The sequence below is a fragment of the Bombina bombina genome, chromosome 7, assembly GCF_027579735.1.
Source record: "Bombina bombina isolate aBomBom1 chromosome 7, aBomBom1.pri, whole genome shotgun sequence".
NCBI lineage: Eukaryota > Metazoa > Chordata > Amphibia > Anura > Bombinatoridae > Bombina > Bombina bombina.
Window position 1 is genome coordinate 58343505 of NC_069505.1, and position 26042 is coordinate 58369546.

The window sequence follows — 26042 nt, forward strand, 5'->3', positions numbered from 1 at the left end:
CGGACTGGAGCCCTCTGCCCTTTACCAATCCAGCCACGGGCCCATCCATCTGGCCCATCAAGACTCACTCTCATTTCATCAGTCCATAAAACCTTAGAAAAATCAGTCTTGAGATATTTCTTGGCCCAGTCTTGACGTTTCAGCTTGTGTGTCTTGTTCAGTGGTGGTCGTCTTTCAGCCTTTCTTACCTTGGCCGTGTCTCTGAGTATTGCACACCTTGTGCTTTTGGGCACTCCAGTGATGTTGCAGCTCTGAAATATGGCCAAACTGGTGGCAAGTGGCATCTGAGGATCTGAAAAAAGAATTGTTGCTCTATATACAGGGAGTGCAGAATTATTAGGCAAGTTGTATTTTTGAGGATTAATTTTATTATTGAACAACAACCATGTTCTCAATGAACCCAAAAAACTCATTAATATCAAAGCTGAATAGTTTTGGAAGTAGTTTTTAGTTTGTTTTTAGTTATAGCTATTTTAGGGGGATATCTGTGTGTGCAGGTGACTATTACTGTGCATAATTATTAGGCAACTTAACAAAAAACAAATATATACCCATTTCAATTATTTATTTTTACCAGTGAAACCAATATAACATCTCAACATTCACAAATATACATTTCTGACATTCAAAAACAAAACAAAAACAAATCAGTGACCAATATAGCCACCTTTCTTTGCAAGGACACTCAAAAGCCTGCCATCCATGGATTCTGTCAGTGTTTTGATCTGTTCACCATCAACATTGCGTGCAGCAGCAACCACAGCCTCCCAGACACTGTTCAGAGAGGTGTACTGTTTTCCCTCCTTGTAAATCTTACATTTGATGATGGACCACAGGTTCTCAATGGGGTTCAGATCAGGTGAACAAGGAGGCCATGTCATTAGATTTTCTTCTTTTATATCCTTTCTTGCCAGCCATGTTGTGGAGTACTTGGACGCGTGTGATTGAGCATTGTCCTGCATGAAAATCATGTTTTTCTTGAAGGATGCAGACTTCTTCCTGTACCACTGCTTGAAGAAGGTGTCTTCCAGAAACTGGCAGTAGGACTGGGAGTTGAGCTTGACTCCATCCTCAACCCGAAAAGGCCCCACAAGCTCATCTTTGATGATACCAGCCCAAACCAGTACTCCACCTCCACCTTGCTGGCGTCTGAGTCGGACTGGAGCTCTCTGCCCTTTACCAATCCAGCCACGGGCCCATCCATCTGGCCCATCAAGACTCACTCTCATTTCATCAGTCCATAAAACCTTAGAAAAATCAGTCTTGAGATATTTCTTGGCCCAGTCTTGACGTTTCAGCTTGTGTGTCTTGTTCAGTGGTGGTCGTCTTTCAGCCTTTCTTACCTTGGCCATGTCTCTGAGTATTGCACACCTTGTGCTTTTGGGCACTCCAGTGATGTTGCAGCTCTGAAATATGGCCAAACTGGTGGCAAGTGGCATCTGAGGATCTGAAAAAAGAATTGTTGCTCTATATACAGGGAGTGCAGAATTATTAGGCAAGTTGTATTTTTGAGTATTAATTTTATTATTGAACAACAACCATGTTCTCAATGAACCCAAAAAAATCATTAATATCAAAGCTGAATAGTTTTGGAAGTAGTTTTTAGTTTGTTTTTGTTTATAGCTATTTTAGGGGGATATCTGTGTGTGCAGGTGACTATTACTGTGCATAATTATTAGGCAACTTAACAAAAAACAAATATATACCCATTTCAATTATTTATTTTTACCAGTGAAACCAATATAACATCTCAACATTCACAAATATACATTTCTGACATTCAAAAACAAAACAAAAACAAATCAGTGACCAATATAGCCACCTTTCTTTGCAAGGACACTCAAAAGCCTGCCATCCATGGATTCTGTCAGTGTTTTGATCTGTTCACCATCAACATTGCGTGCAGCAGCAACCACAGCCTCCCAGACACTGTTCAGAGAGGTGTACTGTTTTCCCTCCTTGTAAATCTCACATCTGATGATGGACCACAGGTTCTCAATGGGGTTCAAATCAGGTGAACAAGGAGGCCATGTCATTAGATTTTCTTCTTTTATACCCTTTCTTGCCAGCCACGCTGTGGAGTACTTGGACGCGTGTGATGGAGCATTGTCCTGCATGAAAATCATGTTTTTCTTGAAGGATGCAGACTTCTTCCTGTACCACTGCTTGAAGAAGGTGTCTTCCAGAAACTGGCAGTAGGACTGGGAGTTGAGCTTGACTCCATCCTCAACCCGAAAAGGCCCCACAAGCTCATCTTTGATGATACCAGCCCAAACCAGTACTCCACCTCCACCTTGCTGGCGTCTGAGTCGGACTGGAGCTCTCTGCCCTTTACCAATCCAGCCACGGGCCCATCCATCTGGCCCATCAAGACTCACTCTCATTTCATCAGTCCATAAAACCTTAGAAAAATCAGTCTTGAGATATTTCTTGGCCCAGTCTTGACGTTTCAGCTTGTGTGTCTTGTTCAGTGGTGGACGTCTTTCAGCCTTTCTTACCTTGGCCATGTCTCTGAGTATTGCACACCTTGTGCTTTTGGGCACTCCAGTGATGTTGCAGCTCTGAAATATGGCCAAACTGGTGGCAAGTGGCATCTTGGCAGCTGCACGCTTGACTTTTCTCAGTTCATGGGCAGTTATTTTGCGCCTTGGTTTTTCCACACGCTTCTTGCGACCCTGTTGACTATTTTGAATGAAACGCTTGATTGTTCGATTATCACGCTTCGGAAGCTTTGCAATTTTAAGAGTGCTGCATCCCTCTGCAAGATATCTCACTATTTTTGACTTTTCTGAGCCTGTCAAGTCTTTCTTTTGACCCATTTTGCCAAAGGAAAGGAAGTTGCCTAATAATTATGCACACCTGATATAGGGTGTTGATGTCATTAGACCACACCCCTTCTCATTACAGAGATGCACATCACCTAATATGCTTAATTGGTAGTAGGCTTTCAAGCCTATACAGCTTGGAGTAAGACAACATGCATAAAGAGGATGATGTGGTCAAAATACTCATTTGCCTAATAATTCTGCACTCCCTGTAAAGATGGCCTAGGCTATAAGAAGATTGTCAAGATCCTTAAACTGAGCTGCAGCATGGTGGGCAAGACCATACCACGGTTTCACAGGACAGGTTCCACTCAGAAAAGGCCTTGCCATGGTCGATCAAAGAAGTTGAGTGCACGTGCTCAGCGTCATATCCAGAGGTTGTCTTTGGGAAATAGCTCTATAAGCTCTGCCAGCATTGCTCAGACCATATGCCGCACACTGCATTAAATTGGCCTGCATGGCTGTCATCCCAGAAGGAGGCCTCTTCTAAAGATGATGCACAAGAAAGCCTGCAAACAGTTTGCTGAAGACAAGCAGACTAAGAACATGGATTACTGAAACCATGTCCTGTGGTCCGATTGAGACCAAGATAAACTTATTTGGCTCAGATGGTGTCAAGCGTGTGTGGTGACAATCAGGTGAGGAGTACAAAGACAAGTGTGTCTTGCCTACAGTAAAGTATGGTGGTGGGAGTGTCATGGTCTGGGCCTGCACGAGTGCTGCCGGCACTGGGGAGCTACAGTTCGTTGAGGGAACCATGAATGCCAACATGTACTTTGACATACTGAAGCAGAGCATGATCCCCTCCCTTTGGAGTCTGGGCTGCAGGGCAGTATTCCAACATGATTACTCCAAACACACCTCCAAGACGACCACTGCTTTGCTAAAGAAGCTGAGGGTAAAGGTGATGGACTGGCCAAGCATGTCTCCAGACCTAAACCCTATTGAGCATCTGTGGGGCATTCTCAAACGGAAGGTGGGGGAGCGCAAGGTCTCTAACATCCACCAGCTCTGCAATGTCGTAATGGAGGAGTGGAAGATGACTCCAGTGGCAACCTGTGAAGCTCTAGTGAACTCCATGCCAAGAGGGTTAAGGCAGTGCTGGAAAATAATGATGGCCACACAAAATATTGACACTTTGGGCCCAATTTGGACATTTCCACTTAGGGGTGTACTCACTTTTGTTGCCAACGGTTTAGACATTAGTGGCTGTGTGTTGAGTTATTTTGAGGGGGCAGCAAATTTACACTGTTATACAGGCTGTATACTCACTAGTTTACATTGTAGCAAAGTATAATTTCTTCAGTGTTGTCACATAAAAAGATATAATAAAATATTTACAAAAATGTGAGGGGTGTATATATATATATATATATATATATATATATATATATACACACACACAATTTATCATTTTTTATTACCATCTCAATAAAAAATCTCAAGTTTAATGTGCCGTTAAGGGGTTAAAAAAATCACATATGACTCAAACAAAGATGAATGTTTTGCTGAATATCACTACTACATTTTTAGCTATTCAAACATTGCTTAAGCATCAGGTGCCTAGCAGGCAATGCCTGTGCTTTGTTTAAGCATCTAGTAATGATTGTGACATGTGTCTGCCATTACAGAGCTCACACAAGCCCTGACAACCTTGAGTAAACGTTAAATCCCCAGCACGCATGTGCACATCCTTTATAACTGGGTACCCAAACTTGCAGACTTTCTGTCCCATAGTAGCCTTTGATGAGATCAGTCAGCATCATACAGTCTGTACACAGAAACAAGAACTGATAAAGGCGGTAAGTCCAGTTTTATATCTCTCCGCTTCTCCCACTGCTTCTGATTTAACCTTTGGTTGCTTGGGGTGGGTTTAGAACTTAGAGACATGAAACCCAAAATATTCCTTTTGTGATTCAGATAGAGCAACTTTCTAATTTACTTCTATCAGATTTGCTTTATTCTTTTGGTATCCTTGTTTGAAAGAGCAGTGAATTACTACTGTGAGCTAGCTGAACTCATCAGGTAAGCCAATGATAACTGATAAAAACAAGTATAGAGTGAGTGCACCAAAATAATAGGTTAATAGTTGAAATAATGCTCAGACCCTAAAAACGACAATTGTTCATCCAAACAATTGTCAAATTTGACACAAAAAAAAGAACAGATAAGGGGAGCTTATTTTTGTACAATGTTCAGTACGTGAGGTGTGGTGAAGAAAAAAAATATATATTATATATATTAAAAAACGAATGTAAAAATGAAGTGATACTAACACATATAAATAGGTATTTAAATATGTGGGTGATAAAATATAAGATTGAAGAAAGAGTCAAAATTGCGTGTTATATGGGTTATAATTGTTTTGCTCTCTGAAGATAAATATCCGATTAAAGTGGGATAGACCATCTAAACCGCGTTTTGTTAAAGGGACATAATACTCATATGCTTAATCACTTGAAACTGATGCAGTATAACTGTAAAAAGCTGACAGGAAAATATCACCTGAGCATCTCTATGTAAAAAAGGAAGATATTTTACCTCACAATCTCCTCAGCTCAGCAGAGTAAGTTCTGTGTAAAAAGTTATACTCAACTGCTCCCAGCTGCAGGTAAAAAAAAATAAAAAATTAAGAAATGAACTGCAGCCAATCAGCATCAGCAGTGCTGAGGTCATGAAATCTTTTACTGTGATCTCATGAGATTTGACTTAACTCTCATGAGATTTCATAGTAAACTTCCTTTACCTGATTGGTGAAATAATATGAGAGTTCACGAGGCTCATCCTTTCAGCTGTCCTAGGACAGACACACTAAAATGCTGTTTAGAAATCCTTTACAATGGGAGGTGGCTACTGAGGAACTGTTGAGGTAAAATATCTTTCTTTTTTACATAGAGATGTTCAGGTGATATTTTCTAGTCAGCTTTTTACAGCTATACTGCATCACTTTCAAGTGTTTAAACATTTGGGTATTATGGCCCAAGGGTTAGAAATGTTCCTCAAAAGATGCAACAAGTGTTAAAGTGAAACATATGATGGATACAATATAGTTAGAAATATAACTTTATTACATACAATAAAAAACGGTTGAGCTCAAGAAATAAAAAATATGGGTTATTAAAATATGATAAAGTTAATCACACTGCAGTGGATAAAAAATGGATAAAATATATTATTTAATAAGAGTTTGGTACATAGCAATTTCAGTAAGCTGTTCTCCTGATAGGAATCTAAGGAGAACAGCTTACTAAAATTGCCATGTACCAAACTCTTATTAAATAATATATTTTATCCATTTTTTATCCACTGCAGTGTGATTAACTTTATCATATTTTAATAACCCATATTTTTTATTTCTTGAGCTCAACCGTTTTTTATTGTATGTAATAAAGTTATATTTCTAACTATATTGTATCCATCAAATGTTTCATTTTAACATTTGTTGCATCTTTTGAGGAACATTTCTAACCCTTAACAAAACGCGGTTTAGATGGTCTATCGGATATTTATCTTCAGAGAGCAAAACAATTATAACCCATATAACACGCAATTTTGACTCTTTCTTCAATCTTATATTTTATCACCCACATATTTAAATACCTATTTATATGTGTTAGTATCACTTCATTTTTACATTGTTTTTTTAATATATATATTTTTTTTTTTTCTTCACCACACCTCACGTACTGAACATTGTACAAAAATAAGCTCCCCTTATCTGTTCATTTTTAAGCCAATGATAACTGTAATATATGACCAGCCACCAATCAGCAGCTAGCTCCTAGCAGTGCATTGCTGATCCTGAGCCTACCTAGGTATGCTTTTCAACAGAGGACAGCAAGAGAAGGAAACAAATTAAGTTGATACAATGGCATGCTCTATCTGTTTTATGTCCCTTTAATTGAATAGATTCATTAGTAATTCAAAGCAGTGATTCACTAAAATGTGAAGCCTATTGACTCTACTGATAGCCCTGCTGAGAAAATCACTTGCTCACCAAGTTGTTTAATAAACCTAGTCTTGTTGCTGACCTACTTGTTTGCCAGAAGCTGATCAGGGGCGGAGCTACCATTGGTACAGCGGCACTAGACCACAAGTGCTTAGGGTCCCATATCGTCCAGTCTATACATAGGTCTGTGCAGAATGTGTATCTATCCTCAAAATAAATACACATCGCCAAATACAGTCATGGCCAAAGATATTTGCACCCTTGCATTTCTGTCAGATAATGCATCACTTCGCCCAGAAAATTGTTGCAGTTACAAATGTTTAGGCATTCTCATGTTTATTTATTTAGTTTGTATTGATATGACACAAAATGTCAAGAAAAAAGTGAAGAAAAGTGAAGAAAAAAAAGCCAAATCTGGCACATTCCACGCAAAACTCCAAAAATGGACTGGACAAAATTATGTGCACCCTCAATTTAATATTTGTTAGCACAACCCTTGGAAAAAATAACTGAAATCAATCGCTTCCTGTAACCATCAATGAGCTCCTTACACCTCTCTACTGGAGTTTTGGACCACTCTTCTTTCTCCAACTGCTCCAGGTCTCTCAGATTGGAAGGGTTCCTTTACTCAATTGCTGTTTTGAGATCTCTCCACAGGTGATCTATGAGATTGAGATAAGGGGGGATATTTATCAAGCCTTCAACTTGAAATACGCTGGAATTCCGCAGTGTAATTGTGGCGAGCTTGATTCAACCTAGTTATCAAAGCCTACAGACCGGAAAAGTTTTAAATCTGTGACGTAATATACGACCCCCCCCGTCTCAATCCGACACAGATCGTTGCTTACGTCATTACAGATGTTCCGAATACACATTCCGCACTATTTTACACTTTTTCAAAGTTATCAAATAGTTAACAGGTACGCTTGTGGCTATTCTGGCCCAGCATACCTTGTTTTCAATCCGCCACTCTGGAGACCGTGGATGCCATAGGAATCAATGGGAGTCTGAAAGCAGCGAAAGCTCATGTTCGATGCTGCCCGATATCCCATTGATTTCTATGGTAGAAAACCAGTAACGTTTACACCTAACACCCTAACATAAATCCTGAGTCTAAACACCACTAATCTGCCGCCCGACATCGCTGCCACTAAATAAAGTTATTAACCCCTATCCCGCCGCTCCCCGACCCCACCGCAACTAAATAAATGTATTAACCCCTATCCCGCTGCTCCCCGACCCCATCGCAACTAAATAAATGTATTAACCCCTATCCCGCTGCTCCCCGACCCCACCGCAACTAAATAAATGTATTAACCCCTATCCCGCCCGCTCCTGGACCCCACTGCAACTAAATAAAAGTATTAACCCCTATCCCGTCGCTCCCCGACCCCACCGCAACTAAATAAATGTATTAACCCCTATCCCGCCCTCTCCTGGACCCCACCGCAACTAAATAAAAGTATTAACCCCTATCCCGCCGCTCCTGGACCCACCGCAACTAAATAAAAGTATTAACCCCTATCCTACCGCTCATGGACCCCACTGCAACTAAATAAAAGTATTAACCCCTATCCCGCCGCTCCTGGACCCCACCGCAACTAAATAAAAGTATTAACCCCTATCCCGCCACTCCCCGACCCCACCGCAACTAAATAAAAGTATTAACACCTATTCCGCCACTCCCTGACCCCACCGCAACTAAATAAAAGTATTAACCCCTATCCCACTGCTCCTGGAACCCACCACAACTAAATAAAAGTATTAACCCCTATCCCGCCGCTCCTGGACCCCACCACAACTAAATAAAAGTATTAACCCCTATTCCGCCGCTCCTGGACCCCACCACAACTAAATAAAAGTATTAACCCCTATCCCGCCACTCCCCGACCCCACCGCAACTAAATAAAAGTATTAACCCCTATCCCGCCGCTCCCCGACCCCACCACAACTAAATAAAAGTATTAACACCTATTCCGCCGCTCCCCGACCCCACCGCAACTAAATAAAAGTATTAACCCCTATCCTGCCCGCTCATGGACCCCACTGCAACTAAATAAAAGTATTAACCCCTATTCCGCCGCTCCCTGACCCCACCGCAACTAAATAAAAGTATTAACCCCTATTCCGCCGCTCCCTGACCCCACCGCAACTAAATAAAAGTATTAACCCCTAAACCCCTGGCCTCCCGTTAACTTTACATTAAAATTACAACATCCCTATCTTACCTGTAGAATTAAAAGAAACTATATTAAACTATTAATTAACCTATCCTAACTATTATACTAAAATTACATTAAACTATATTAAACTATTAATTAACCTATCCTAACTATTATCCTACAATTAAATTAAACTATATTAAACTATTAACTAACCTACCCTAACTGTTATACTAAAAATACAATAAACTACTAATTAAATTAACTATATTACATATTTAAAAACCTAACCCTACTCAAATTATTTAAATCTACAATTAAAAATGTCTAAATTATAAAAACATAAACACTAAGTTACAAAAAATAAAAAACACTAAGTTACAAAAAATAAAAAACCACAGTATCAAAAATAAAAAAGAATTACACCTAATCTAATAGCCCTATCAAAATAAAAAAAAACTCTAGCCTACAATAAACTACCAATGGCCCTTAAAAGGGCCTTTTGTGGGGCATTGCCCCAAAGAAATCAGCTCTTTTACCTGTAAAAGAAATACAAACAACCCCCAACAGTAAAAGCCACCACCCACACAACCTAAGCTCCACATTGCCCTCAAAAGGGCATTTGTATGGGCATTGCCCTTAAAAGGGTATTTAGCTCTTTTTACTGCCCACACCCTACTCTAAAAATAAAACCCACCCAAAACACTCTTAAAAAAACTAACACTAACCCCGACGATCCACTTAAAATTTTTGAAGTTCTGCTTGAAGGATCCATCCAGCCGGCAAGAAGTCTTCATCCGGGCAGCCTCTTCCATCTTCATCTGGCACGGAGCAGGTCCATCCTGAAGACATCCGACGAGGAGCTCCTCTTCAATACGGTCTCTGCCGTAAACTAGATCTTGAATGCAAGTGACGTCATCCAAGATGGTGTCCCTTGCATTCCTATTAGGGGTTTACCCCTATTCCTAGGTTCCAATCAGCCAATAGAATTAGAGCCGCTAAAATCCTATTGGCTGTTCCAATCAGCCAATAGGATTTGAGCAGCTCTCATCCTATTGGCTGTTCCAATCAGTCACTTGCATTCAAGATCCAGTTTACGGCGGAGACCGTATTGAAGAGGAGCTCCTCGTCAGATGTCTTGAGGATGGACCCGCTCCTCGCTGGATGCATGAAGATAGAAGAGGCCGCATGGATGAAGACTTCGCGGGCTGGATGAAGATGGAAGAGGCCGCCCAGATGAAGACTTCTTTTTTTAAGTTTTTTTTGGGTGGGTTTAAATTTTAGAGTAGGGTCTGGGCAGTAAAAGAGCTAAATGCCCATACAAATGCCTTTTTCAGGGCAATGGGGAGCTTAGGTTTTTTAGATAGGGTTTTTATTTGGGGGGTTTGGTTGTGTGGGTGGTGGGTTTTACTGTTTGGGGGGTGTTTGTATTTTTTTTACAGGTAAAAGAGCTGATTTCTTTGAGGCAATGCCCCGCAAAAGGCCCTTTTAAAGGCTATTGGCAGTTTATTGTAGACTAGGGTTTTTTAATTTGGGGGGGCTTTTTAATTTTGATAGGGCTATTAGATTAGGTGTAATTCTTTTTTATTTTTGATACTGTGGTTTTTTATTTTTTGTAACTTACGGCTAGATTACGAGTTTTGCTGTAACAGGGGTGCGGTGCTAATGAGCAGTTTTCTCTCACTGCTCACTTACATGCAATGCTGGTATTACGAGTTTTTACAATCCTAGCGTTTAAAGACAAAAAGTGAGCGTAGAGCAAAATTTTGCTCCAAATCTTACTTCAATACCAGCGCTGCTTAAGTCAGCGGTGAGCTGGTGTAACGTGCTCGTGCATGATTTCCCCATAGGAATCAACGGGGAGAGCCGGCTGAAAAAAAGCCTAACACCTGCAAAAAAGCAGCGTAAAACTGAGTAACGCAGCCCCATTGATTCCTGTCGGGAAATAAAATTTATGTTTACACCTAACTGCCGCCCCCATCGTCGCCGCCACTATACTAAATGTATTAACCCCTAAACCTAAGTCTAACCCTAACACCCCCTAACTTAAATATAATTTAAATAAATCTAAATAAAATTCCTACCATTAACTAAATAATTCCTATTTAAAACTAAATACTTACCTGTAAAATAAACCCTAAGCTAGCTACAATATAACTAATAGTTACATTGTAGCTAGCTTAGGTTTATTTTTATTTTACAGGCAAGTTTGTATTTATTTTAACTAGGTAGAATAGTTATTAAATAGTTTTAACTATTTACTAACTACCTAGCTAAAATAAATACAAAAGTACCTGTAAAATGAACAGCAAGAAAAAGAAGGGTGGTGTGAGTGCTAGTCAAATGGTTAATGCTTAAATCCCTTGTGTTGTCTGAAAAATCTCAAATTTCGGACTGTTGGTAGAAGAATAAAGATAGATGTGGGATAAGCGCTCTAAAGATAGAGCTAACCAACAGATAATTTAGATTATACAATGAAATAACTGGAGAAACAAAATGTTACTAAGAACAAAGTATTTTTATATATAATAAATTTATATAGCGGTTTAGGCAAATATCGTGTTAACACATACACAATTTACTAAGGATGCCGGCATCTAAAAACAATAATAAAATATCATAAATGTATTAAAAAATGCATTAAAAACAAAGGTAATCGGCCGATACTAGAATTCTAAATAATATAAGATAGACAGTAGAAATATATCTATCTATAAACTTGTTAAGGCAGATAACTTTGTCACAATAATCTTAACTCTATGTATATTACCAGTACTTAGATTAGACAGTTAGTATGTCAAGGCACAGTACATGAAGAAAGCGTCTAATTTGTTAGCCGTTAGGAGTGACTGTGGGTGATGAGACGTGAAATTGAACGTCACGTCACCTGACTAGTAGTTTTCCTCCAATCCCTGGATTCAATGGTTATTTGAAAACATATATTTCTTTGAAAAAATATATATGTATATATATGTCCCAGTTGAGGAATATACAATTGTATCAAAGTGTGATTAGATTATAGCAGTTAGTAACAATACTTGCAAGTGTCCGATATCCAATAATCTTTTCCAAATTGTAGCGAGTTGTTGTATCCACGGCTTTAGATTATGTGAAATGTTGATCTGTTCTTTTTCATCCGTTCTTTTTCATCCGTTTTTTATCTGTTTTTTCAGTGAAGCTCCTAAGCACTTAGTTGTTATCCGTACTGTAGTTTTGATTAAGGCTATGATGGGAGCGAGATGGAACAAGAGGGCACACAAGATCTTGATAAAGGCAGCTAACACTGCCGAAACGCGTAGATTTGCTTACTTTTGTTCTCTGATACTTTTATTATCCACAGTGTTACAACTCACAGGTTCATCTCTATCTCTATGATATATATAGAGAGAAGACATATGAATAATTCCTGTGTGTAACTACTTAAACCTAACCTAAAGCTATTCATATGCTGAACTGTTTCACTAGCACTATAATCAGGTTCATTTCCATCCCCTTGACTAAAACACTGAGATGGATGTATGAGTAATTCCTGTGTGCCCTCTTGTTCCATCTCGCTCCCATCATAGCCTTAATCAAAACTACAGTACGGATAACAACTAAGTGCTTAGGAGCTTCACTGAAAAAACAGATAAAAAACGGATGAAAAAGAACGGATGAAAAAGAACAGATCAACATTTCACATAATCTAAAGCCGTGGATACAACAACTCGCTACAATTTGGAAAAGATTATTGGATATCGGACACTTGCAAGTATTGTTACTAACTGCTATAATCTAATCACACTTTGATACAATTGTATATTCCTCAACTGGGACATATATATACATATATATTTTTTCAAAGAAATATATGTTTTCAAATAACCATTGAATCCAGGGATTGGAGGAAAACTACTAGTCAGGTGACGTGACGTTCAATTTCACGTCTCATCACCCACAGTCACTCCTAACGGCTAACAAATTAGACGCTTTCTTCATGTACTGTGCCTTGACATACTAACTGTCTAATCTAAGTACTGGTAATATACATAGAGTTAAGATTATTGTGACAAAGTTATCTGCCTTAACAAGTTTATAGATAGATATATTTCTACTGTCTATCTTATATTATTTAGAATTCTAGTATCGGCCGATTACCTTTGTTTTTAATGCATTTTTTAATACATTTATGATATTTTATTATTGTTTTTAGATGCCGGCATCCTTAGTAAATTGTGTATGTGTTAACACGATATTTGCCTAAACCGCTATATAAATTTATTATATATAAAAATACTTTGTTCTTAGTAACATTTTGTTTCTCCAGTTATTTCATTGTATAATCTAAATTATCTGTTGGTTAGCTCTATCTTTAGAGCGCTTATCCCACATCTATCTTTATTCTTCTACCTGTAAAATGAAACCTAACCTAAGTTACAATAACACCTAACACTACACTTTAATTAAATAAATTAACTTAATTTAACAGGAATTATTTAGTTAATGATAGTCATTTTATTTACATTTATTTAAATTATATTTAAGTTAGTAGGTGTTAGGGTTAGGGTTAGACTTAGATTTAGGGGTTAATACATTTAGTATAGTAGCGGCGACGTTGGGGGCGGCATATTAGGGGTTAATAATATTTAACTAGTGTTTGTGAGGCGGGAGTGCAGTGGTTTAGGGGTTAATATGTTTATTGTAGTGGCGACGATGTCCGGAGCGGCAGATTAGGGGTTAATAATTTTATTATAGTGTTTGCGATGCGGGAGGGCCTCGGTTTAGGGGTTAATAGGTAGTTTATGGGTGTTAGTGTACTTTTTAGCACTTTAGTTATGAGTTTTATTTTACCGCGTTGTACATAAAACTCATAACTACTGACTTTCAAATGCGTTAGAAATCTTGACGGGATAGGATGTACTGCTCACTTTTTGGCCTCCCAGGACAGACTCGTAATACCAGCGCTATGAAAGTCCCATAGAAAAAAGACTTTACAAAGTTTACGTAAGTCGTTTTGCGGTAAGGCCAAAAAAGTGTGCTCCTAAACCTGCAAGACTCGTAATACCAGCGGTAGTAAAAAAGCAGCATTAGCACCTGTTAACGCTGCTTTTTAGCTTACCGCAAAACTCGTAATCTAGGCCTTAGGCCTCCATTACATATGCAGCATTGCCCGCAAAATCCTCCGCCACCAGATTTTACACGATTTTGGTATTACATATACGGCGTAGCATACAAGTTACGCGCGTATATTTCACCCGCCGCTCGCAATTATTACTCCCATAGGCTAACATTGGGCCGCGTCGTAAATCGGTATCCAATATCCAGCGCAAGGACTTACGTGGCGAAAATGGAGAAATCTTACTCCATTTTTACCTTGCCATAAAAGGCAGCTGTAGCAGGCCTTGCGTTGAGTATGGGAGCACCGTAACTCCCGAAAATGCCTGCAAAAATAAACTAACACCTAACGCATGCGCAATGTCTATCTACCTGTCAACCGCAATCCCCCAACGCAATAACTAATAAAGTCTATTAACCCCTAAACCGCCATAGCCCACAACGCAATAAACCTAATCAAGTATTAACCCCTAAACCGCCATAGCCCACAACGCAATAAACCTAACCCCTAACCTAACCCCCCTAACCTAACCCCCCCTAACCTAAACCCCCTAAATAAACTAAAATGAGCTAATTTCCAAAATACTAAAGTTACCATTAAATATATAAAAAAATTACACTACTTCTAAAATACAAATAAATTAAGTATAAATTAAAGGGGCAGTCTAATCAAAATTCAGGAGTAGACTGTCCCTTTAAGCAAGAATTACAGAAAATAAAAAAATCTAAGATTACAGAAAATAAAAAATAAATTTACAAAATTTTAAATAAATTACACCTAATCCCTATGAAAATAAAAAAGCCCCCTAATCTAATCAACTACCAGTAGCCCTTAAAATGACTTTTTGCAGGGCATTGCCCCAAGATAATCAGCTCTTTTGCACAAAAAATACACACAGCCCCCCCTACCAGTAAACCCCCCCAAAAAAATACTAACACTAAAAATGCTAAACTACCCATTGCCCTGAAAAGGGCATTCAGCACTTTTGCTGCCCATCCTATCTAAATAAAATAAATCCACCCAAAAACCCCTTAAACCCTAAGTCTAACCCCCAAGTGGTCCTCACCTGTCCTGAAGTTCAGCGGAGAAGGTCCTGTTCCAGGCGGTGAAGTTTTCTTCCAAGCGGCGACCTCTTCTTTCTTCCAGGAACCAGCCGGCGCGGAGCGGAGGGCGGAATTGAAGACCGTCGACCCTGGAACTGAAGACCGGCGACTCTGGAACTGAAGACCGGCGACCGCGGAGCCATGGAGCGTGGAGGATCCTCTTCATACGATCTCCACCGTACACTGAATAGGAATTCAAGGTACGAGATTAAAAATGGCGTCCCTTGAATTCCTATTGGCTGATTTGAGCCTTCAAATTCAAATCAGCCAATCGGATGAGAGCTACTGAAATCCTTTTGGCTGTTCAAATCAGCCAATAGGATAAGAGCGACTGAAATTCTATTGGCTGATTTGAACAGCCAATAGGATTTCAGTAGCTCTCATTCAATTGGCTGATTTGAATTTGAAGGCTCAAATCAGCCAATAGGAATTCAAGGGACGCCATTTTTTATCGCGTACCTTGAATTCCTATTCAGTGTACGGGGGAGATCGTATGAAGAGGATCCTCCATGCTCCATGGCTCCGCGGTCACCGGTCTTCAGTTCCAGAATCGCCGGTCTTCAGTTCCAGCGTCGCCGGTCTTCAACTTACTGGTAGGGGGGGGCTTTGTGTATTTTTTGTGCAAAAGAGCTGATTATCTTGGGGCAATGCCCTGCAAAAAGTCCTTTTAAGGGCTACTGGTAGTTGATTAGATTAGGGGGTGTTTTTATTTTGTAGGGGCTTTTTTATTTTCATAGGGATTAGGAGTAATTTATTTAAAATTTTGTAATTTTATTTTTTATTTTCTGTAATCTTAGATTTTTTTATTTTCTGTAATTCTTGCTTAAAGGGACAGTCTACTACTGAATTTTGATTAGACTGCCCCTTTAAAGGGACATTAATCACTAAATACATGCTAGATAGAATGATGCATTTAAAGAAAAGATTAGTCCATGACTAACATGTAGATGTATTTTTTAAAGTTTCATTAGTTGTTTAAAAAGTGACAAAATAAGTGTAAAGTTTTAGTGTCTATAAAATACTGGGAGCTGCCATGTTGTAACTTGTGTTACCTTCTCTGCTGTGGCCAATTAGAGACAGTTATAAATAGGTCACTAGAGTGTGCAGCCAATGGTTGTGCTGGATTTAACAGTGTTCTGCACTTCAATTTCTAACAGGAACTGAAAAGCTCACAATTTCAGAATGGAATTACAGGCAAAGAGGACAAAATATATAATGAAAGTATATTGCAGAGTTGTTTTATATATACAATTTATCATTTTATATTACCATCTCAAAGTGTTTAATGTCCCTTTAATTTATACTTAGTTTATTTGTATTTTAGAAGTAGTGTAATTTTTTTTTTATTTAATGGTAACTTTAGTATTTTGTAAATTAGCTAATTTTAGTTTATTTAGGGGGGGTTAGGTTAGGGGGGGTTAGGTTAGGTTAGTGGTTAGGTTTATTGCGTTGTGGGCTATGGCGGTTTAGGGGTTAATACTTGATTAGGCTTATTGCGTTGTGGGTTAATGGTGGATTAGGGGTTAATAGTTTTAATAGGTAGTTTGCAATGTTGGGGTTGGCGGATTTAGGGGTTAATAATTTAGTTATTACTTGCGGTGTGGGTTTGATGGCGGATATAGGGGTTAATAGTTTAAATAGGCATATTGCGTTGTGGGGGGTTGTCGGTCTAGGGGTTAATACATTTAATATTAGTAATGAGAGGGGGTGATTGTGGATATAGGGGTTTTACGTGTCAGGCTTATTTTTGGGAGGTGTGTTAGACTTTTACGGGAGATTTGTTATTTTCTTTACTTTTCTTAGGCGCCAGCAGTTTCTAAAGTGCTGTAATTCACTAGCGACTCCAGAAATTTGTATATACGCTCATTTCTGGACATCGCTAGTTTATCAGACTTACGGCACTTTATGAACTGCCGGCGGGGTTTATGTAATACCCCGATGTGCGAGGTGAAATTACGGACGGCGTAGGTTCCCACGCTTGCGCCGAAACCTGCGCCGTATTTGATCGCGTCCTTAGTGTTTTTTATTTTTTAACTTAATGTTTATTTTTTTTTGTAATTTAGAAATTTTTAATTGTAGATTTAAATAATTTGAGTAGGGTTAGGTTTTTAAATATGTAATATAGTTAATTTAATTGGTAGTTTAATGTATTTTTAGTATAATAGTTAGGGTAGGTTAGTTAATAGTTTAATATAGTTTAATTAAATTGTAGGATAATAGGGTAGGTTAATTAATAGTTTAATATAGTTTATTTTAATTCTAAAAGTAAGTTTAAATTTATTATAAGATAGGGATGTTGTAATTTTAATGTAAAGTTAGCGGGTTGTTAGGTTAAGGGGTTAATAGCTTAATTTAGTTTATGGCGATGTAGGGGGCTGGCGGTTTAGGGGTTAATAGGTTTAGTTAGTGGTAGTGATGTGGGAGGCCAGGGGTAAATACTTTTATTTAGTTACGATGGGGTCCAGGAGCGGCGGGATAGGGGTTAATATTTTTATTTAGTTGTGGTGGGGTCGGGGAGTGGCAGGATAGGAGTTAATACTTTTATTTAGTTGCGGTGGGGTCGGGAAGCAGCGGGATAGGGGTAAATACTTTTATTTAGTTGTGGTGGGGTCGGGGAGTGGCGGGATAGGGGTTAATACTTTTATTTAGTTGCGGTGGGGTCGGGGAGCAGCGGGATAGGGGTTAATACTTTTATTTAGTTGCGGTGGTGTTCCGGGAGCAGCGGGATAGGGGTTAAACATTTTAGTATAGTGGCGGTGTTTAGTGACAGGGTATAAATAAAGTTGGTAAAAAGCCGAATAGCAGCGAGATTGATGACTGTTAGTTAACAACAGTCCGCTGCCCATCACCCCGTACTTGGTGCGCAGCTTTTTGCCGGCTTTTTTTTATAAATATGGAGATCGTATTCAGGTCTGCGGCCGCGATGTTAGGCGAGCGTATTGGTGCCGTTGAATGCAAGAAAGTTGACGGCTTGATAGATAGGCCTCCTGGACTCATTGCTGGCCAGTTCAGTACTCTCCAGCGCTTTGTCTTAAACCATTTCTGGGTGCTTTTTGACGTGTGCTTTGGGTCGTTGTCCTGCTGTAAAACCCATGACCTCTGACGGAGACCCAACTTTCTGACACTGGGCCCTACATTGCACCACAGAATTCTTTGGTAGTCTTCAGATTTCATAATGCCATGCACACAGTCAAGACATCCAGTACCTGAAGCAGCAAAGCAACCCCAAAACATCAGTGAACCTCCACCATGTTTGACTGTAGGGACTGTATTCTTTTCCTTAAAAGCCTCATTTCTATTTCTGAAAACAGTAGAATAAGGGGCTTTACTAAAAAAGCTATAATATTGTTTCGTTTGTCCACAGCACCTTCTCCCAAAGGGATTTTGTCTTCCTCAGGTAAGTTTTGGCAAACTCCAATCTGTTTTTTTATGTTTCTGTGTCAGCAGTGGGGTCCTCAGGAGTCTCCTACCATAGGGTGCCTTTTAATTCAGATGGCCACGTATAGTGCGAGCTGACACATTTGTACCCTGCGCCTGAAGGTCAGCTGGAAGTTAATAGAGGTTCTTTATCCACCATTCGAACAATCCTTTGTTGCAATCTTTGATCAATTTTTCTCTTTCATCCACATCCAGGGAGATTAGCTACAGTGCCATGGGCTGTAAACTTCTTCACAATGTTGCGCACAGTGGACACAGGAACATTAAAGGGACATGAAATTCAAAATTGTTCTTTAATGATTCAGATAGAGCATACAATTTTAAACAACTTTCCTATTTACTTTATTATTTAATTTACTTCCTTCTCTTGTTATACTTTGCTGAAAGGTTTCTTTTGGCAAGTTCAGGAGCAGCAAAGAACCTAGGTTCTAGATGCTGATTGGTGGTTGCATATATATATATATATACCAACTGTCATTGGCTCACCCATGTGTTCAGTTAGAAACCAGTAGCACATTGCTGCTCCTTCAACAAATGATACCAAAAGAATGAAACAAATTAGATAATAGAAGTAAATTAGAAAGTTGTTTAAAATTGTATTCTCTATCTGAATCATGAAAGAAAAATTTTGGGTTTGTCCCTTTAAGATCTCTGGAGATGGACTTGTAACCTTGAGATTGTCCATTCTTTTTTCACACTTTTTGTTCTCAAATCCTCAGACAATTGTTTGCTGCTCTTTCTCTTCTCCATGCTCAGTGTGGCACACAACCGACCCACAACAGACACACAACAGACACACAACAGACACACACAGACACACAACAGACACACAACAGACACACAACAGACACACACAGACACACAACAGACACACACAGACACACACAGACACACAACAGACACACACAGACACACAACAGACACACACCAGACACACACAGACACACAACAGACACACAACAGACACACACAGACACACACCAGACACACACAGACACACAACAGACACACACAGACACACACAGACACACAACAGACACACACAGACACACAACAGACACACACAGACACACACAGACACACAACAGACACACACAGACACACAACAGACACACACCAGACACACACAGACACACAACAGACACACACAGACACACAACAGACACACACAGACACACACAGACACACAACAGACACACACACAGACACACAACAGACACACAACAGACACACACAGACACACAACAGACACACAACAGACACACACAGACACACAACAGACACACACAGACACACAACAGACACACACAGACACACACAGACACACAACAGACACACAACAGACACACACAGACACACAACAGACACACACAGACACACACAGACACACAACAGACACACAACAGACACACACCAGACACACAACAGACACACAACAGACACACAACAGACACACAACAGACACACAACAGACACACACAGACACACAACAGACACACAACAGACACACACAGACACACAACAGACACACAACAGACACACAACAGACACACAACAGAAAGGTTGAGTACATTTTTCAACATTTTAACTGGTTGCTGGGGTGATTTCTATATTGTCAGCATCTGTTAATTGATACAGGTGAGTTTAATTACAAATTAAAGGAGCATCACAAGCTTGCAATGCAATTATTTCTTACAATTTTGAGGTGCCAATAATTCTGTCCAGTCCATTTTTAGATTTTTGCGTGGAATGTGTTAGATTTCACTTTTTTTCTCCACTTTTTTGTGTCATACCAATCAATACAAACAAAAGAAATAAACATGAGAATGCCTAAACATTTTCTGGATGAAGTGGTGCATTATCTGACAGAAATGCAGGGGTGCCAATATTTTTACCATGACTGTATATTATTAATATTTGTTACTACTGAGTTACCTTTGGGGGGCTCAAAACATTTTTTGCACCAGGGCCCTCTGTTGAGAAGGTCAGCTGCTGAAGCGGATATTTGTTTAAATTTCATTGGTTTGTTCTTTAACTCTCTCATTCTTTCTTTTTCTTTATCTTACTCTTTGTTTCCATCTCGTTTCTCATTCTTTTAAACTGTAAAAATAAATAAAAGTGAGAGAGAATGACCTATTACCATGGCAACCTCACAGTGCCTATGGCTGCACCTAGAAGGTGATAACCATAGCAAGTGTAAATCCAACTAAGTGATCCATTTCAATTTAAGAATAAGATGACATTACCATATAATCTGTATCTAAAGGCATAATATACAAATGCCTATAAAACAACCATCCTAATCCTACAGATCTAACAACCATCCTAATCCTACAGATCTCCTAACCGTCCTAATCCTACAGATCTTCCAACCATCATAATCCTACAGATCTCACAACTATCCTAATCCTAAAGATCTAACAACCATCCTAATCCTACAGATCTCCTAACCGTCCTAATCCTACAGATCTTCCAACCATCATAATCCTACAGATCTCCTAACCGTCCTAATCCTACAGATCTTCCAACCATCATAATCCTACAGATCTCCTAACCATCCTTATCCTACAGATCTAACAAACATCATAATCTTACAGATATCACAACCATCCTAATCCTATAGATCTCCCAGGCATTCTAATCCTACAGATCTAACAAACATCATAATCCTACAGATCTCACAACCATCCCAATCTTACAGATCTCACAACCATCCTGGATCTTGCAGGATCGTTATGGGTTAGGAGCTCTGCCCGCTGTCACTCCCACATGCACACCCAGTCAGGGAAAAATCTAAATTTTCTAGGGACTGCTCCAATTCCACCAATGACAGCCCTGCCCCTAAACGCAACTAGTGGCCACTGCCCATAATACCCTTCACCTACCTGTACTGGAAAGTCTGCAGGAAATGTTGGATTGATCACAATGAAAAGGTTATTAGAAATATAACTTTATATAATGGAGGTGTTCAGCCAATATTGTAAAATGCTACAAGTTGCTCCAATATGCAAACAATCTTGAACTCTAACCCTAGAACTTTCATTTGTCCTGCAAATGTGGGATTACCAGTGTTTGTGAGCTTTAGTTCTCCCATACAATATAAATATCCTGCTTTCCCAACTGAAACCACGGACAACCCTTTACTACACCCAAGGACTCTTGAATGCCCTTACTTTTAGCCCAACCCTGCCCACAAAACACTCACTATGCTCCTGCCTGCCATTTTCCTTCCCACAGAACACTCACAACTCTGTTTCTGCCTGCCGTTTTCCTACCCACAGAACACTCACTGTGCTTCTGCCTGCCGTTTTCCCATCCTCAGAACACATACGATTCTGCTTGTGCCTGCTCTTTTCCTACATATGGAAAACGTATGACTCCAGTTTTGCCTTCCATTTTCCCACCCAATGAACACTCACAATTCTGCTTCCGCCTGCTGTTTTCCTACCCAAAAAAAAACACTCTTGACTTCACATCTGCCTGCCCTTTTCCCACCCTTTTCCCACCCACAGAACACTCACAACTCCTCTACTGTAATGCTCGTGTGATATTCCACTATCAGACCAAACTTGGCAAGTAGTCTTCTTATCCCTGTGTGAAGCTGAAATGATAGGGAATAACCCAGAGCAGAGAAAGTTTGCAAAATGAGGTAAGAGGTACTCACAGTAGGCAGGGAAGTCTTTGGCGGCCACAGGAGGGAAATCCAGCGTTATGACAGTTCAAGGATAAAGCAATAGAAGGACTGGAAACAGGCAGGAATCAGCAACAAAGAAATCCAGTGATATAACAGTTCAGGGATAAACGAATAGAATGGTCAAGCAGGCAGAGTTCGGTAACAGTATAGCAATCCTATAGTTCAAGGGTTAAGCAGGCAGAGTGGTCAGACAGGCAGAGTTCAACAACAGTATGACAATCCAGAACTTTAGGGGTTAAGCAAGCAGAGTAGTCAGACAGGCAGAGTTCAGTAACGTTATATCAATAAAGCACAAACAGATAATAGCACACAGGAGCACACACAGTAACAGCTATGCTTGGGCAGTGATAGGTAGAAAGTGAACTTACATAGGTGCAGGATTCACGCCACAGGAGATCCTAACCGGCTTCAGAGGAGAAGAGACGTGCAGTGATGACATCTACTGCCTGCCCTTTCCCAACCCACAGAACACTCACAACTCCTCTACTCCCTGCCCTTTCCCCAACCCACAGAAAAATCACAACTCTTCTACTGCCTGCCATTTTCCCACCCACAGAACACTCACAACTCCTCTACTGCCTGTCCATTTCCCACCCGCAGAACACTCACAAATCCTCTACTGCCTGCCATTTTCCCACCCACAGAACACTCACAACTCCTCTACTGCCTGCCCTTTACCCACCCACAGAAAAATCACAACTCTTCTACTGCCTGCCATTTTCCCACCCACAGAACACTCACAACTCCTCTACTGCCTGTCCTTTTCCCACCCGCAGAACACTCACAAATCCTCTACTGCCTGCCATTTTCCCACCCACAGAACACTCACAACTCCTCTACTGCCTGCCCTTTCCCCACCCACAGAACACTCACAACTTCTCTATTGCCTGCCCTTTTCCTACCCACAGAACACTCACAACTCCTCTACTGCCTGCCCTTTCCCCACCCACAGAAAAATCACAACTCCTCTACTGCCTGCCATTTTCCCACGCACAGAACACTCACAACTCCTCTACTCCCTGCCCTTTCCCCAACCCACAGAAAAATCACAACTCTTCTACTGCCTGCCATTTTCCCACCCACAGAACACTCACAACTCCTCTACTGCCTGTCCATTTCCCACCCGCAGAACACCCACAAATCCTCTACTGCCTGCCATTTTCCCACCCACAGAACACTCACAACTCCTCTACTGCCTGCCCTTTACCCACCCACAGAAAAATCACAACTCTTCTACTGCCTGCCATTTTCCCACCCACAGAACACTCACAACTCCTCTACTGCCTGTCCTTTTCCCACCCGCAGAACACTCACAAATCCTCTACTGCCTGCCATTTTCCCACCCACAGAACACTCACAACTCCTCTACTGCCTGCCATTTTCCCACCCACAGAACACTCACAACTCCTCTACTGCCTGCCATTTTCCCACCCACAGAACACTCACAACTCCTCTACTGCCTGCCCTTTTCCCACCCACAGAACACTCACAACTCCTCTACTGCCTGTCCTTTTCCCACCCGCAGAACACTCACAACTCCTCTACTGCCTGCCATTTTCCCACCCACAGAACACTCACAACTCCTCTACTGCCTGTCCTTTTCCCACCCACAGAACACTCACAACTCCTCTACTGCCTGCCCTTTTCCCACCCACAGAACACTCACAACTCCTCTACTGCCTGTCCTTTTCCCACCCACAGAACACTCACAACTCCTCTACTGCCTGCCATTTTCCCACCCACAGAACACTCACAACTCCTCTACTACCTGCCATTTTCACACCCACAGAACACTCACAACTCCTCTACTGCCTGCCATTTTCACACCCACAGAATGCACACGATTCTTCTTCTGCCTGCCCTTTTCCTACCCATAGAACACTCAATACTCTGCTTCTGCCTGACATTTTCCTACCCACACAAAACTCACTGCTCTGCTCAAAAGTCTCAGACTAGGCTTCAGTCTCAGAATACACTGGGCAAGCATTGCAAGGTACAGACATAATTTATATAAAATGTGTCACAGTTCTGTGATTTCCAAATGGTGTATCTAATACATGAAGTATGTATCGTAAGTGTTATCATTTGTAAATTCTAGCTGCACCAGATTGCTGAGGTTCAGAGCCATCTATGACGGCATAGTCATCAGAAGCAGCTTATACTATGGAAACCATAGTCTAACCAAGGCACAGAGATTATAAATGAATAGAGTATTAATCTGAGCATTGTAAGGCACTGGTCAAGAAATGTCAGCCATATACTTCACATAGCTATGATTGATTTAGGATTAATTTCACACTAATTTACACATAATAAAAAAAAGTTGTTTCCCCACTATTCTTCCACTAGGTGTCACTCTTACTCTATAATAGGAATATAGATAAAAGTAAACTATTACAATATAAAGGGATATTAAACCCAATTTTTTTTTCTTTCATAATTCGAATAGAGCATGCCATTTTAAGCAACTTTCTAATTTATTCCTATTATCAATTTTTCTTCGTTCTCTTGGTCTCTTTATTTGAAAAAGCAGGAATGAAAGCTTTGGAGCCAGCCCATTTTAGGTTCAGCACCTGGGTTGCTCTTGCTGATTGGTTGGATAAATGTAGCCACCAATCAGCAAGCCCTATCCAAGGTGCTAACCCAAAAATAGACCAGCTCCAAAGCTTCCATTTCTGCTTTTTCAAATAAAGATACCAAGAGAATGAAGAAAAATGTATAAAAGGAGTAAATTAGAAAGTTGCTTAAAATTGCATGCTCTGAATCATGAAAGAAAAAAATTGGGTTTAGTATCATTTTAACTACTAATGTATGTATATGGTTTATCTAGAATTAACAGCTGGAATTATTTTCTTAGACAGTGTGCTGTGTATTCTACTTAACAGTATAAAGTTTGATATCTTGGCTACATTTACAGATCAGAATTAATTATCTGTATCAGGAAGAGATGGACTATATTGTACTATCCTAAAAAAGATAAATTAAATTATTTTATAATGAGAAAAGTATCTTGCTCTCTACAAATATTTATACTAAAATACATACGTGCGTTTGTGTGTGTGAATATAACAGAATTATAAAATAATATAATAAAAAATTAAAAAAACAACTGTAGTTATATATTAACATTTTTACCCATGGAATTTCTCTCTCTATCTCTCATTGTACCTTTAATGGCTGTTTTTTCTGACTGAAAGATTAAAGGAATATTAAACAGTTTGAGATGGTAATATAAAATGATAAATCGTATATATATATATATATATATATATATATATATATATATATATATATATATATATATATATATATATATATATATATATATATATATATATATAGAAAAAAACTCATTTATTTTGTCCTTTTTTCCTGTAATTCCATTTTGAAATTGTGCGCTTTTCAGTTCCTGTTAGAAATGGAAGTGCAGAACACTTATATTCCACACAGCCATTGGCGAAACACTCAAGTGACCTATTTATATCTGTCCCTAATTGGCCACAGCAGAGAAGGTAACCTAAGTTACAACATGGCAGCTCCCATTGTTTTATAGACTCCAAAACTTTACGCTTATTTTTTTTTTTAAAGATTATTTTTATTGAAGTTTTCTATATACAAAGTATAAGACATGTCACAGTGGAACATTGCAGGGTTGATTACAGTAGTTTGTAGATGTCAGTTCTGCAACCATTATTCAATCACTAAACATTTTATGGGTAATTGCATATATGGATCAAACAAGTCATTGCAAACGTGGTTTAAACAGTTGAAAAAAT

At 39.6% G+C, this 26042-nt stretch overlaps 1 long non-coding RNA gene across 1 annotated transcript in view; it reads left to right on the forward strand.

Moving 5' to 3' along the window:
• The first annotated feature begins 4566 nt into the window (after positions 1 to 4566).
• LOC128635751 (uncharacterized) overlaps positions 4567 to 26042 on the forward strand; it is an 80230-nt gene continuing 58754 nt past the window's right edge. The window contains exon 1 of the long non-coding RNA XR_008398576.1: positions 4567 to 4627. This is a non-coding gene — a long non-coding RNA (uncharacterized LOC128635751). The remainder of the gene's footprint in view (positions 4628 to 26042) is intronic.